Source organism: Neofelis nebulosa, chromosome 13 (genome assembly GCF_028018385.1).
Source record: "Neofelis nebulosa isolate mNeoNeb1 chromosome 13, mNeoNeb1.pri, whole genome shotgun sequence".
Classification (NCBI taxonomy): domain Eukaryota; kingdom Metazoa; phylum Chordata; class Mammalia; order Carnivora; family Felidae; genus Neofelis; species Neofelis nebulosa.
In genome coordinates this window covers 55,770,081-55,783,279 of record NC_080794.1, presented here as the reverse complement: position 1 = coordinate 55,783,279, position 13,199 = coordinate 55,770,081, and the positions used below count along the sequence as shown (strand labels likewise).

Genomic DNA, 13,199 nt, shown 5'->3' with positions numbered 1-13,199 from the left:
AAGAGTAATTATCTATAGTGACTCAGCATAATTGCAATTACACAGCATAGAAGACTTGCCGCTCAGGCATGGGGATACCTCCACTCAGCCTTTCCCAACTGACCACAGAAAATGATTTGGGTGACTATTTTCACAGTTTTCCTAAAGATGACATAGAACATTCTAGATGCATAAGAGAGAAGTTAATTTCTGATATAGTAGATGCTTCAGGCCATTAGAGCTTAATTCTCTCAGGTGAAGAGAGGGTCCCCATTGTTCTTATACTTCATGGATCTCTCTCTTTTTTTTTTTTTTAGTATTTCAAGTTTTTATTTGAATTCTAGTTAGTTGACATATAGTGTAATATTAGTTTCGGGAGTCGGATTTAGTGATTCATAGCACCCAGAGCACATCACAACAAATGCCTTCCTTAATACATATCACCCATTTAGCCCATCACCCCCCCCCCACGTTCCTCCCCCCCAGCAAACCTCCATTTGTTCTCTATAGTTAAAATTCTCTCTTATGGTTTGCCTCTCTCTCTCTCTCTCTCTTTTTCTTTCCCCTATGTTCAACTGTTTTGTTTATTGAATTCCACATATGAGTGAAATCATATGGTATTTGTCTTTCTCTGACCTACTTCACTTAGTCTTGCTCCATCCACATCATTGCAAATGGCAAGATTTCATTCTTTTTTATGGCTGAGTAATATTCCATTGTGTATATATACCACATCTTCTTTAACCATTCAGCAGTCAATGGACATTTGGGCTCTTAACATAATTTTTCATTGTTGATAGTGTTGCTATAAACCTTGGGGTGCATGTGCCCCTTTGATACAGTATTTTTGTATCCTTTGGGAAAATACCTAGTAGTGCAATTGCTGGATTAGAGGGTAGTTCTATTTTTAACTTTTTGAGAAAACTTCGTATTGTTTTCCAGAGTAGCTGCACCAGTTTGCATTCCCACCAGTAGTGTAAGAGGGTTCCCCTTTCTTTTCATCCTTGCCAAAATCTATTGTTTCCTGGGTTGGTAATTTTAGCTATTCTGACTGGTGTGAGGTGGTATCTCATTGTGGTTTTGATTTGTATTTCCCTGATAATGAAGGATGTTGAGCATCTTTTCATATGTCTGTTGGCCATCTGGATGTCTTCTTTGGAAAAGTGTCTATTCATGTCTTTTGCCCATTTTTTAACTGGATTATTTATTTCTTGGGTGTCAAGTTTGATAAGGTCTTTATAGATTTTGGATACTAACCCTTTATCAGATATGTCATTTGCAAATATCTTCTGTCATTCCTAAGGCTTCCTTTTAGTTGTTTCCTTCACTGTGCAGACGCTTTTTATCTTGATGAAGTTCCAATAGTTTATTTTTGCTTTTGTTTCCCTTGCCTCCAGAGACATGTCTAGTAAGAAGTTGCTATGGCTGGTGTCAAAGAGGTTGCTGCCTGTGTTCTCCTCTAGGATTTTGATGGTTTCCTGTCTCACATGTAGGTCTTTAATCCATTCTGAATTTGTTTTTGTGTATGGTGTAAGAAAGTGGTCCAGTTTCATTCTTTTGCATGTTGTTGTCCAGTTTTCCCAGCACCATTTGTTGAGGAGACTTTTTTTTCCATTGGATATGCTTTCCTGCTTTGTCAAAAATTAGTTGACTATATAGTTTTGGGTCCATTTATGGGTTTTCTACTCTCAAAGATGTATCTTTTTCAAAGATAGTAATGTAGATAGCCTATGGTTGGGGATGACTGTTTGGTCAGGGAGTAAGGTATATTTTCCTCATCCCCTGACTCAGGGCACGTTTTGGATTTCATACAACTGTGAATTACCATTCGTTCATTCACTCAACAAATAACTATTCATCTCTTTTCCTTTTCTAGGCATTGTGCCAAGAACAGGGGATATAATGATGAACAAGAAACAGATACAAACAAATAAGGGATGATCTGTGCTACTTTGAGGAAAAACTCAAAGCAACCAGGAAAGAAAGAAAAATGATGGATCCGGGAGCATGGTGGGTGTGTTGGGAGGTAGACATACTTCAAAGAGGGACGTTACTAAGCATACACAAATGTTGTTGACCCAGCTTGGCCAACGCACCTATCTGGAAGGTGATGGTATAGCCATTCAGGCAATGTTTATGTATTTATGCACAAAAAAAAAAATGTTATCTCTCTGCCTCACATGTATTTTATAAACACAAGCAATTCCTTCTGTGTATCACTGCCATGATGCTGGAAACACTGCATCGCCAGTAACCAGCAGAGAACCTGGGACATAGCAGGCATGTGATCATGTTGAATAACAACACTCACGAACAAATGAAAGGCACTTTTAGAACAATAGGATGTTGAATTTATGGTGTCATAAAATAAATCAGTTCCACATTTTGTCTATTGTTGAATTTTTGGCGACTATGAAACACCTTCATTTTCTTCTCGATCTTATTTACTGAAGCCAAAGCAATCACAGAGAATGTAAACTTCTTTAAAAGGTTGTACTTCTCTTTCCTGTAAAAGGGAAAAACCTGCTGGTATAGCATGTCTTGTGTGTGTGTTGGCTTTAGCTGTGTTGCTTCAATTCCAGAAGTCGTATACTTCTGCAGTGATAACAGTATCAGACATCTACCCTTAGAATGTTTTCAAATTCCAATTTATTTCTACATTTAGTCCTATAATTTATTCCTATATTTAAGGACCTTGCAATGCTTTAGAGATTTTCTTTTATCTTTAAACAACTCTAAAGCTTGCAACACAATTTTCTCCTCTAAAGGGTCTGTGCTATTTATGAAGCAATCATTTTGACATTTCTTGAATTTATTTTAGAACATGAAAAATCACATATTTATTAACCTGGTAGAATGATATGTAAAGAATTAATTTCTGGAAGATCAACAATTTGACACACCAGTAGGACTGATGCATGATGCTTAATTTCAATTGTCAACGTGGCTAGGCTATTGTGCCTAGTTGTTGGATCAAACACTAGTCTAGATATTGTCAGGAAGGTATTTTGTAGATGTTATTAACATTTACAATTACAGTTGACTTGAGATGAAAGCGATAGCCCTTGATAATGTGAGTGGTACTCACATAATCAGTTGAAGATCTTAAGTATAGAAACTAAGGTTTGGGGGAGAAGAAAGAATTTTGCCTTGAGACTGTAACATAAAAATCCTGCCTGTGCTTTCCAGCCTGCTAGTCTTCCCTATAGATTTTGGACTCAAGACTGCAACTCTTGCCTGAATTTCTAGCATACTGGCCTGCCTTAGGAGTTTTGGGCTTACCAGCTCCCACAATTGCATGAGCCAATTTCTTGAAACAAATGTCTTTATTTATAAAATATATATATGGAAATATATTTAAAAATATATAATATTTAAATATATAATATTTAAATACATATTATATTTTACAAAAATAAAATATACCCTATTGTCTCTCTCTTATCTCTTATCTGTATATATATCCCTACATATATGTGATTCTTCTTCTCTGGGGAATTCTGACTGATGTAGGCTGTTTGATTCTTCTCTCCTGAAACTGTGTCTCCAGTCAGATCAGGGGAAAATTTGTAACAGTTTCTAGACTTCTACTGCTTTGAAGGGAGACCAGAGGGTTGAAAGCAGGCTGAGAGAGTGCTCTACATTTCAAGCCGCCCCCTCCCAAAAGGAGAGGAGCTTGGAGCTGGGGAGAGGAACATGAGCACACCCATTCATGTGATTCATCAGTTCTCTATTTAGCAAACCAGAAAAATATGGGGAAGATTTTGAACCTTCATAAGCTCCTCTGGTTTCCTTCTAATAACAGCGTGTTTTATTTCATGTCAAGGAACATCCCCCTCTTCATAAAAATCATATTACGCTTTTAGCATTAGCTAGGGTCCTGCATGAGAGGAGTCAGGGTGGATCTCAGGGCAGGTGGTTTTTGTTGTTGTTTGTTTGTTTTTGTTTTTGTTATTTAACTAGGACTTTACATAATATTAAAGTAGCTGGAAGCTGGATTATTATTTCCACAGGGATAGGAGAGACAGTGTATCTCAATTGAATTCCAACAAATGACATTTATTTGAGACCAAGTTCACATGTTTAATTCCCAGTTTTGCAAAAAAAAAAAAAAAATACAAGACTGGGACCTCAAATTATACTACCTAACAGGTATACTTGTAATGGGGTCCAGGTGAGTGGTGTGGACAGACTTATTCCCATTGCTGTGGAAAGTACTCACATGATGCCTTCTACAGATACTGGGTTGGGAAGACCATCCCCCTGTACAAGAAAAACAATGCCTTACTTTAGTATTACAACTCTTAGAACAGCTTTGATCATGGATTTGGGGGGGGGGATTGAATAAAAGAAAGATGTGCATAGAAGTTAGTTTCTGCTACCCAAATATTCTATTGTATAAAGATCATTTTTTTAAAGAGCACGTAATCATTTTAAACATATTAACTTGGTAACATTTTGCCTGATGAAAAATATTAACCTATTAACCAAAGGTACATTCTTGCCACTTCCACATGGAAAATGGTGTCAATGTGTGATTATTTCTTGAGTTTGGGCTCTGAAGATTATCGACCCGGATAATTACCCAATCCCTCCTCCAGTTTACTTCATAATCAGGACATATCCCTCTTCCATAGCTTCAATTATAAAAACATGCTGTACCATTAAATGAAAATTTGGGTGACTCAGATGGACTATAGCACAAAATACCCAGATGCCAAGTTCCACAGACACCACACTTTTTGAGGTAAAATATGGTGGGTTCTGACTAGATGACTGTGGCCATACCTTCTTTCACAGTCTGGGACTTCCATTCTGCAGGAGCATTAATACCTTTCTTGTCTCACGTTTTGTCAACCTGAATGGGCAGGGTTAGTTCCATATTCTCTCCCTCTCTTCCTGAGATTTCCTTTCTATTCCTTTTCACCCAAGACCAACTTTACTCCACATTTCCAATAACATCCATCTTACAGACTTCTCATGTACTTACTTTTTCTTGATTTATAGATCTATAGAGACCACTGCAATCTTGACCACTAAAAGGCCAGTTGGGGAATGATAGTGTAATTCAATCATGGAGTTTGATTTCAACTTTACAGAGGATACAAGGGGGTGTCTTTCCCTAGGACACACAACTACTACAACTTAAACTTACACCTAGTTGCTACTCTCTTACTTGATTGTTGACAAACAGAATGGCAAATGTTGAAATTTTACTGTTCTAGAGTATGAAAGATTGCTTGTGTTGTCTCTCCTAAATTTGGGGGGTAAAATGATTTGTAGGTGAGAATGAATAATAGAACTGAAATGGATGTCAGGGTATCTAATTGCCCTAACTGCGTTCAGGTAGTTTCTAGACCAGTGACGGCAGAACAAGCTTTTTCTCACATAAATCGTCTAATTAATTGCGGGTGACTGCCTGGAAGCCCATGTTGATATGAACTCTGTGTTCAAATCTAGGCTCTGGGTTTGCCGTAATCAATTATTGATGTCTACCATGGGTGAGGGATAGGACAGTGTGGACGTTAATGACACCTCGTTTCCTTTTTTTCGGATAGAACCAACAAAGATGGAGAATTACTTTTTTAGTTTAAAATGATTTCAAACACTGAGAACACATTCCAGGTGAGAAAGACAGGGGAGGGGGAAATTCAACTTGATACAGAGAAAAGAGGAAACTGACAAATAGCCATGTTTTTTGAATCTGATAACTTCTCTGGAAAGTGCTAAAATATAATAGTACTCTAGGGATGATTATGTGGGCACTAATAGAGACTTTAGAGGCTAACAGAGTGTCATCGTTTGCTTTTCTAGCTCAGAAGAGCAAAATGGTGAGTGAAAGTGTAAAGTAGAAGAAAATTGGCCTTCTTCACAACTGAGTGAAGATGCTCTTTCTGTGTTCAGAAAACATTCTTGAAATGGACTTTCAGTGATCTAAATTTAAACATGTAAACTTAAAAAAAACCCACTATTTTGCTGAACTCTATGAAATAGCCATTTAATGGAATTTGGCATTTCATAGAAAATCCATTTCCTCATGAAACCATAACTTGCTGTTCTTGGTGCAAATATCTTCAGAAAGACTTTTTTGTTGTTGCTTTGTTTTAAAATGTCAATGCCCTGTACTTAGCTTAGAAATAAAACAGAAGCCACAGTAAATTTCTTTCAGAGATGTTAGCCTGGAAATATGATTATATTGTAGCTAAGCCCCAACAAAATGTCTGAAGGACTAATGAAGTCTTCGTAAATGCAAGCAAATGGACTTACAACTCCATCTATAAAATATGAATAGTGACAGCAATCATAATCATGACCACTTATTGAACAATAAACTATCATTTATTATTATATGCCTGCTTGCTTCCTGACTTCCTTCTTTCCTTCCTTCCCCTTCCCATTCTCCCTCTTCTTGTTCCCACAAATGCTGACTTCCTACCATGTTCCAGGAACAATACAAAGCTCAAGAAACAATGACATTGGTGATCCTACAAGGATTCTGACTTCATAGAGTTTATACTCTAGCGGGGGAAAGCTGGGTATTCATCAAATATTAACTATAATGTGTTGTGTCAGGATGGACTGAGATGTCTGTTTCCCCTTTGGGGGATAAAGAGGAAATTTGAGGACTAGAAAGAGTGATTTCAGTGTGCAACTAGATGGTTGTTAATATGAGGAAGGACAAATGTATCTTTATTGTGAAACAACTTGGATATTATTTTGCAAGGAATTGGGCCAGATTCAGATTAATAGGAGAAATTAAACTTAAAAAATAAGTATACAGCTATATTTGTCTCTAGAAAGACATTTTGCCTGCCAGTGGGAAGTTTTATTTTGCTGTAATGTGCTAACTACCAACAAATGGTTCCAGATCTACTCAGTTTCTCAGTAATCTACATATAGGCCTCTCTTGATTCCAGGAGGCTGCTTAAGGGTGACAGATGTTATTGTGCTATGGAATGTTAATTGTTAATTAAATATTTTTACTAAACAAATTAGTCTGTCATCAATCCAGTATAGCTTAAAGAGTTTTAATCAAAAGGGCATAATTTTGTGGTTTTCAAAGTTATGTATTAATTTTAAAAAGACAAAGAAGAACTATTGCAAACTTGGAGATGAACAATTGAAGCCCTTAGTTTCTCTAAAAAGAAGATTGTTCATAATGAAACAATTAATACTTTTCAATTAGTCCAACTTAGGAATATCCAAATATCTCAAGACATAAAATGGATGTGCTTCTATCTTTTGTTGCCATGGACTTGTGTGAACAGGGATTTTTAAATAATGCCACGGTGAAAACAAATGTAGGAATAATCTTGGTACTGCAGTGGAATCCAAAATATACCTAATATCAGAGGATAGGTAATAAAGACTACAAAATTCACTTCTTGTATGAACATATTTTATATCAAAAGTTTGTAAGAAAAATGTAAGATTAAATATATTATTTTGATCTTAATGAATTAAGTTGATTTAAGTTCTCTCATATTTTTGTTACTTTATAAGGTAAAATATACTGAGCCTTTCTAGCATTGCTGAATACATTTGAACCATTCATTCAAGTATGGAGTACACATCATGGGTACCCATCTGAATGTTTGTTGAGCTACCCTTTTCAGAAAGCCGGGGTCAAATGAATGGGATGGAAGGTTGCTGCTTTAGAATGAAGGCTCTTCAAGATGGTCTCACCTACTCCTGGTTTTATAAGTGTGAAACAGAGGGATTAGAAGCTTCGGGAAAAGAGACAATTAGAAATTTTAACCATGCAGTTATTTGACTGAACAGGAACATAAAGCAGTGGAACCAACCCTCTAACGGGGCCCATTGGTGGAGAAACTGTATCCAGCACACTTGTGGTTAGCTAATTTTCTCTTGTGACTAATAAATCACCAGGCAGTGGGAGGGCATTCCCTATGGAAAGTTGGAAAGACGGTGCCTCAAAGCAGGTATGTGTGTGTTGGGGGGGAGGGGGTGGGTGCTAGGGCCCTAGAAGGAGATGGTGTTGGAGTTCACGCTCTGTGCTCTCAATCTGCCTCTCACCCCCTTGAGTTGCAGTTGGGAAGCATAACCTCTGAATTATTTCATTCTGTACCTTCCTTGGAAGCAGCACAATTGCTTAAAACTAAAAAAGTGAGTCGTTAAAAACTATTCTGCTAATAAAATTGAAAGTTTAATTTCTTTATGTATGTTTTATATATGCATGTATATATAATTTTGCAGACATTCATATACACACATAATTTTGCATAAGTGTGTATATGTGTATACATAGGAAATTTTTTTTGCATTTGAATGTTACCTGGCTTTTCCTTCCTGCTCTTCTTCCTTGACTCAGTTCTTTGATACATGATAATCCAAAATAATATTCTATATATCTTTCCATGTTTAACTATCTCTCTCCCTTTTGAATATTTTTTTTGCTTTTGTTTTAGAAAATGAGATATTATTCCTACGTTAGTACATTTTGATTTTTTCACTCAGTGATGCCTATGGAAATTTCTCTACGATCATTAGGTTTTCTAGGTATAGGTGCATGCATCAACAGTAATATATTATTCTGTTTTTCTTTTTCAATACTTATTTTACTTTTTTTACTTGCTGAATTGGCTAGAGCTTTCATGATAATAATTAAGAATCTTGGTATTATATATCATTTCTTCTGTAATGTCTGATTTTAATTAAAATGCTTTATGACATTAGGGTATCAAATGTCTTTTCAGCATCTGTTAGTATGCTATAAATATTTTGATTTGTTGTCAGATTCTGTTTGCTAACACTTGTTTTTAGTTTGGGCATCTTTATCTGTGAGGAAAACTGGTCTGTTATTCATTCAAAAGGTGTTTAGTGAACACCTGCTTTATGTCATGCGTTAGTCTCGGTGCTGAGGTTACAGTATTTAAGTGTAAACATCTCTGTCCTTATGGAGCTAACGTCTAGAAAAAAGTTTTCTTTCTATTCCTCTCTTCTTTTTTTAAAATTTTAGTTATCAGGTTTGGTATTAGAATAATTTTATCTTCCAAAAGTTAACTAGAGACATTTTCATGTTCTTCCCAGGAATGGAATATATTAAATAAATATGTATCTATTCTTTAAAAGGTGGCTAAAACATAGTAATAAACCCAGATGGTCTTGTACTTTTTTAAATGGTGGAATTTTCATCTCTTTTCCAATTTTAGGGTGATTGGAATATTCGAATTTTCCTTTTCTTCTTAGATCAGTTTAAAGAATTAGTGTTTTACAAGAAAAGCATTTTCAAATGTGTTTCCTTAGTTTCATTGTCTTATAGATTATCTTAATTTCTCCCACATCTGTGGCTATATTTCTTTTCTTAATTCTAATATTGTTCTATTTTTGCTGTCTTGTTTTTTTTTAATTCAAGATCCTGATGAAAACCTTATTTTTTCCCTTCAAAGAGTCCATTTGTAGTTTTTTTTTTAAATCTTTTATGTTCTGTGTTTTCTATTTTATTAGTTTCATTTTTATTATTAGTTCCCTTTTCATTGCTATTTGGTTCATTTTGTGATTCCTTCTAATTTCTTAAGATGAGTTCTTCTGCTCTTGGTGCAACTCTTTCTTACTCTTTCTTTAATAATCAATGCATTTAAGGCTATAAAATTTCTTTGGAGTAGAGCTTTGTCCCATAGACTCTGAATGAATGGTTCTCCCTTTCCTTGCTTTCTAGATGATTCTGAGTCCTTTCATTGTGCTTTTTGATCTAATACTTATTAGAAGCGTGTTTCTAAATTTTCAGTAGTAATTCACGGCGCTTTTTTATTACTTATTTCAACTTTCATTGGCATACGTGATCAAAAAAATATAGTTTGTAAAAACCTCCAGTTTTAGAATCTGTTAAAGTTTTGGATCAAGTGCATGATTAATTTTTCAAAATGCTCCCCTTGTATATGAGAAAAACTGTATTCTCAATTTAAGTGTAAATTTTCATGTGCAGACCCACTGGTGTGCTGGTAACAGCAAACTCTCTGGATATGATGATTTGTAGCATCTGTGGCATTTGCCATTTCCATGGTGTATATATGACCACCGCGGCCTGTTTCTAGCTACCAACACGACATCACTCAATATGGAAATGGGTAGAGATACTCACAATTGACTCTCCAAAGCTGGTACAAACCAACTTCTGTGCCCCACTACATATACTATTAAATCAAGTTTATTGACGGTATTATTAAATTCTTCTATTCTTACTCCCTTTTTTTTTTTAAGTTTATTTATTGATTTCAAGAGAGAGAGACAGAGAGACAGAGAGTGCATGTGTGTGCACGCACGGGGGAGCGGGAGGGGCAGAAGGAGAGGGAGACAGAAAGAATCCCAAGCAGACTCCACGCTGTCAGCATGGAGACCTACGTGAGGCTGTCAGTGCAAAGCCCTACAGGGTGCTCTATCTTACAAACCTGAGCCAAAATCAAGAGTCAGTTCCCTAACTGACTGAGCCACTTAGGCGTCCCTATCATTATTTACCTTTGAGGACTAGGTTCTGAGACAACTGGATTGAAGGCTCCTAATACGATCTCATTTTCTTCAAGTTTTCCTTGTATAGATAGTAGTTTTTGTTCCATATATTTAGCTCCCGTGTTTTTTTTTTTTAGTATATATAGTTTATAATGATTTAGCTAAATTCCTAAACTGTGCTTTTTATGAGTACATAATGATTCTTTCAATCCTATATACCATTTTAACTTTAAATTTCACCTTATCTGGTATTAATATTGTCGCATCTGTTTTCTTTTTGTTTGCATTTGTCTGGTATCTCCTTGCTTATCTTTTCATTTTCCATCATTCTTTATTACTGAAATGTGTTTTCTGCAAACAGATATATATATATATATATATATATATATATATATATATATATATATATATATATAAAATCTAGTCTGACAGTCTTTGTATTTTAATAGGATACCTCAGCATATTCAAATTTGATATAATGACTGTATTTCTTCAGTCTCTTCATTTCATTACTTGCTTTGTTTCCCTTTTCTTAACCTAGCTGGTTTAAGTTGATGTTCATTCTATGTCTGTCCCCTTGTTAATTTGGAAGTGGTAGTGTATTTTTCCCTTTTCTTAATGACTGTCTTCCAGAAGATGACTAAACTGACTATTTCCCTCATTTGGGGTGCTTTCAACGTTTGGTGTTCTATTTCTCGAGTTCCCCCTGCCCTAGAGGGTGAAATTATTAAAATACTTGGGGCACCTGGGTGACTCAGTTGCTTAAGCATCTGACTTCTGCTCAGGTCATGATCTCATGGTTTGTAAGCTCAAACCCCACCTAGGGCTCTGTGCTGACAGCGTGGAGCCTGCCTTGGGATTCTCTCTCTCTCCCTCTCTCTCTGCCCCTCCCTGCTCTCCCTCTCTCAAAATGAATAAATAAATAAATAAATAAATAAACTTTAAAATACTTTTCCTTTCTTTCTCCTCTTTGTACCATTAAACTTTTGGAATGCTTTCATTCTTCCTCACTCTCAATTCCTAGATTTTGCTGGGAGTCAGTCTCTATTAGTGTTTTCCTCCTCTGCTATTTCAAGCGTCCTTCTTTAACCCTCTGTTTGAGCAAAATCAGATAGTTTATCATCATTTTCATATCTTCAGCTTTATGTGTGTCTGCACCCATATTTATATACAAATCAATCAGATTTATTTTTCACTGATTTTTAATTTTTCTCTTTTTTCATCTTGTGATTTCTTTTTGGTTTCACTTATTATTTAATTCATATTGCTAAGTACTGTCCTAAGACGGACTATATGCATAATTCACTCTCTGAAGTCTTGGACATCCTCCATGGAAGAGTGATCATATCTTCACAGGGTACAGAATTCAGCTTCAGCCTTTGCTCATAGCTGTGGATTTAACCTTACTGCTTAACTTCCAAGGTTGTAGGTGCCAGTCTGATTTTTTTTTCTTCCTGTGTAGGCAGCTTTTTTTTTTTCTCTTGGTGGTGTGTCAGATTTTTTCTCTTTATCCTTAAGAGATCAGAAATTTTATTAAGGCATGCCTAAGAATCTTCCAGGCTTGAAATCAGAGAGCCCTTTCAATCGTGCAGATTTAAGTTTTTTGTTATTATCTCAGGAACATTTTCTCTGTTTATTTGTCTAACTACTACCTCCTATTATCTGTCTCCCTTTAAACTTCTAAAATATTTGTTATTAATTTGTTAGGTCTTCTGGAAATACAGGCTTTAAATCTCTAAGCTTTTCCTTCATGATTTCTATATATTCTTTTTTCTCAAGTCTTTGATCTATTTCTTGCTGGCCATTTTCTAGACTACTAATTTGGGGTTTACAATAATGATCTTCCCTGTCCCCCCCCCCCGAAGAGAAGTAACATTGTACTTTTGTTTGATAAAATTTGTCCTTTAAATTAACACAAATTTCAAGGAGGGTGGATAGGTTTTGAAGTCACAGAGACCAGGTGTTGGAATCCTCACTCAACCCTTACCAGCTCATGACCTCGGACAAGGCAGTTACTTGCTTAAAACTTAGTTTCCTTATCTGTGGTAAAGAACCTGCTACCCCCCACTTAACTGAACTATACTAATAATTACATGATAGGAAATAAATAGATATTTTTTGCAAGGTACTAGGAACCTAAAGAATATTCCATAAATATTTGACTAAATATCCATATTAAATAATATAAAGTTAAAGTCTGTGTGAGCGGGGGGATTTAAGGCTTTTTTTCAACATCACTTATATGTTCCTATGCTTTTTTGTGGCTTTTGCATAGAAAACTTTTAAAACTTTGCTAATAAAATCATAATGCCTTCTATCTGTATAATACTTGACAGTTTATCTGTAGCTCTGTGATTGAAAGCAGGTATTATTATTTTAACTGCTGCTGAGTTAAATGATTTTGCAAACTTTACAGAACTAATAGGTAGCATAGGCTGCTGTCGAAATCTCCGAGCTAAAAACTTTTCGTTGACCGTCAATACCGCAAATATCAAGAACTATATTTTTAAAAAATGTAATCAAACAGTTTCTGGATGGATTTTATTCAGTCAGTTATGTATTCAATGAGTAGAAATAAAAAAACAATACATAGACACACCTTACTATGTGCCATGCGTGCTTCTGAGTGCCGAGGATAAAATGGTGAGCAAAAGCAGATATATTTCCTGCTCTCAGGAAGCTTTCAATCTAGTGAGAGAGATGTCCATTAATCAAAGAATCATATACATATGTGTAAACTGAGAGCTGAGAAA

At 35.6% G+C, this 13,199-nt stretch overlaps 1 long non-coding RNA gene across 2 annotated transcripts in view; it reads left to right on the top strand.

The window, feature by feature from the left end:
• LOC131493061 (uncharacterized) overlaps positions 1 to 2,367 on the top strand; it is a 30,098-nt gene extending 27,731 nt beyond the window's left edge. For both annotated transcript variants that reach the window (XR_009252439.1, XR_009252437.1), the window contains one exon: positions 1,856 to 2,367. This is a non-coding gene — a long non-coding RNA (uncharacterized LOC131493061). The remainder of the gene's footprint in view (positions 1 to 1,855) is intronic.
• Positions 2,368 to 13,199: the final 10,832 nt, after the last annotated feature.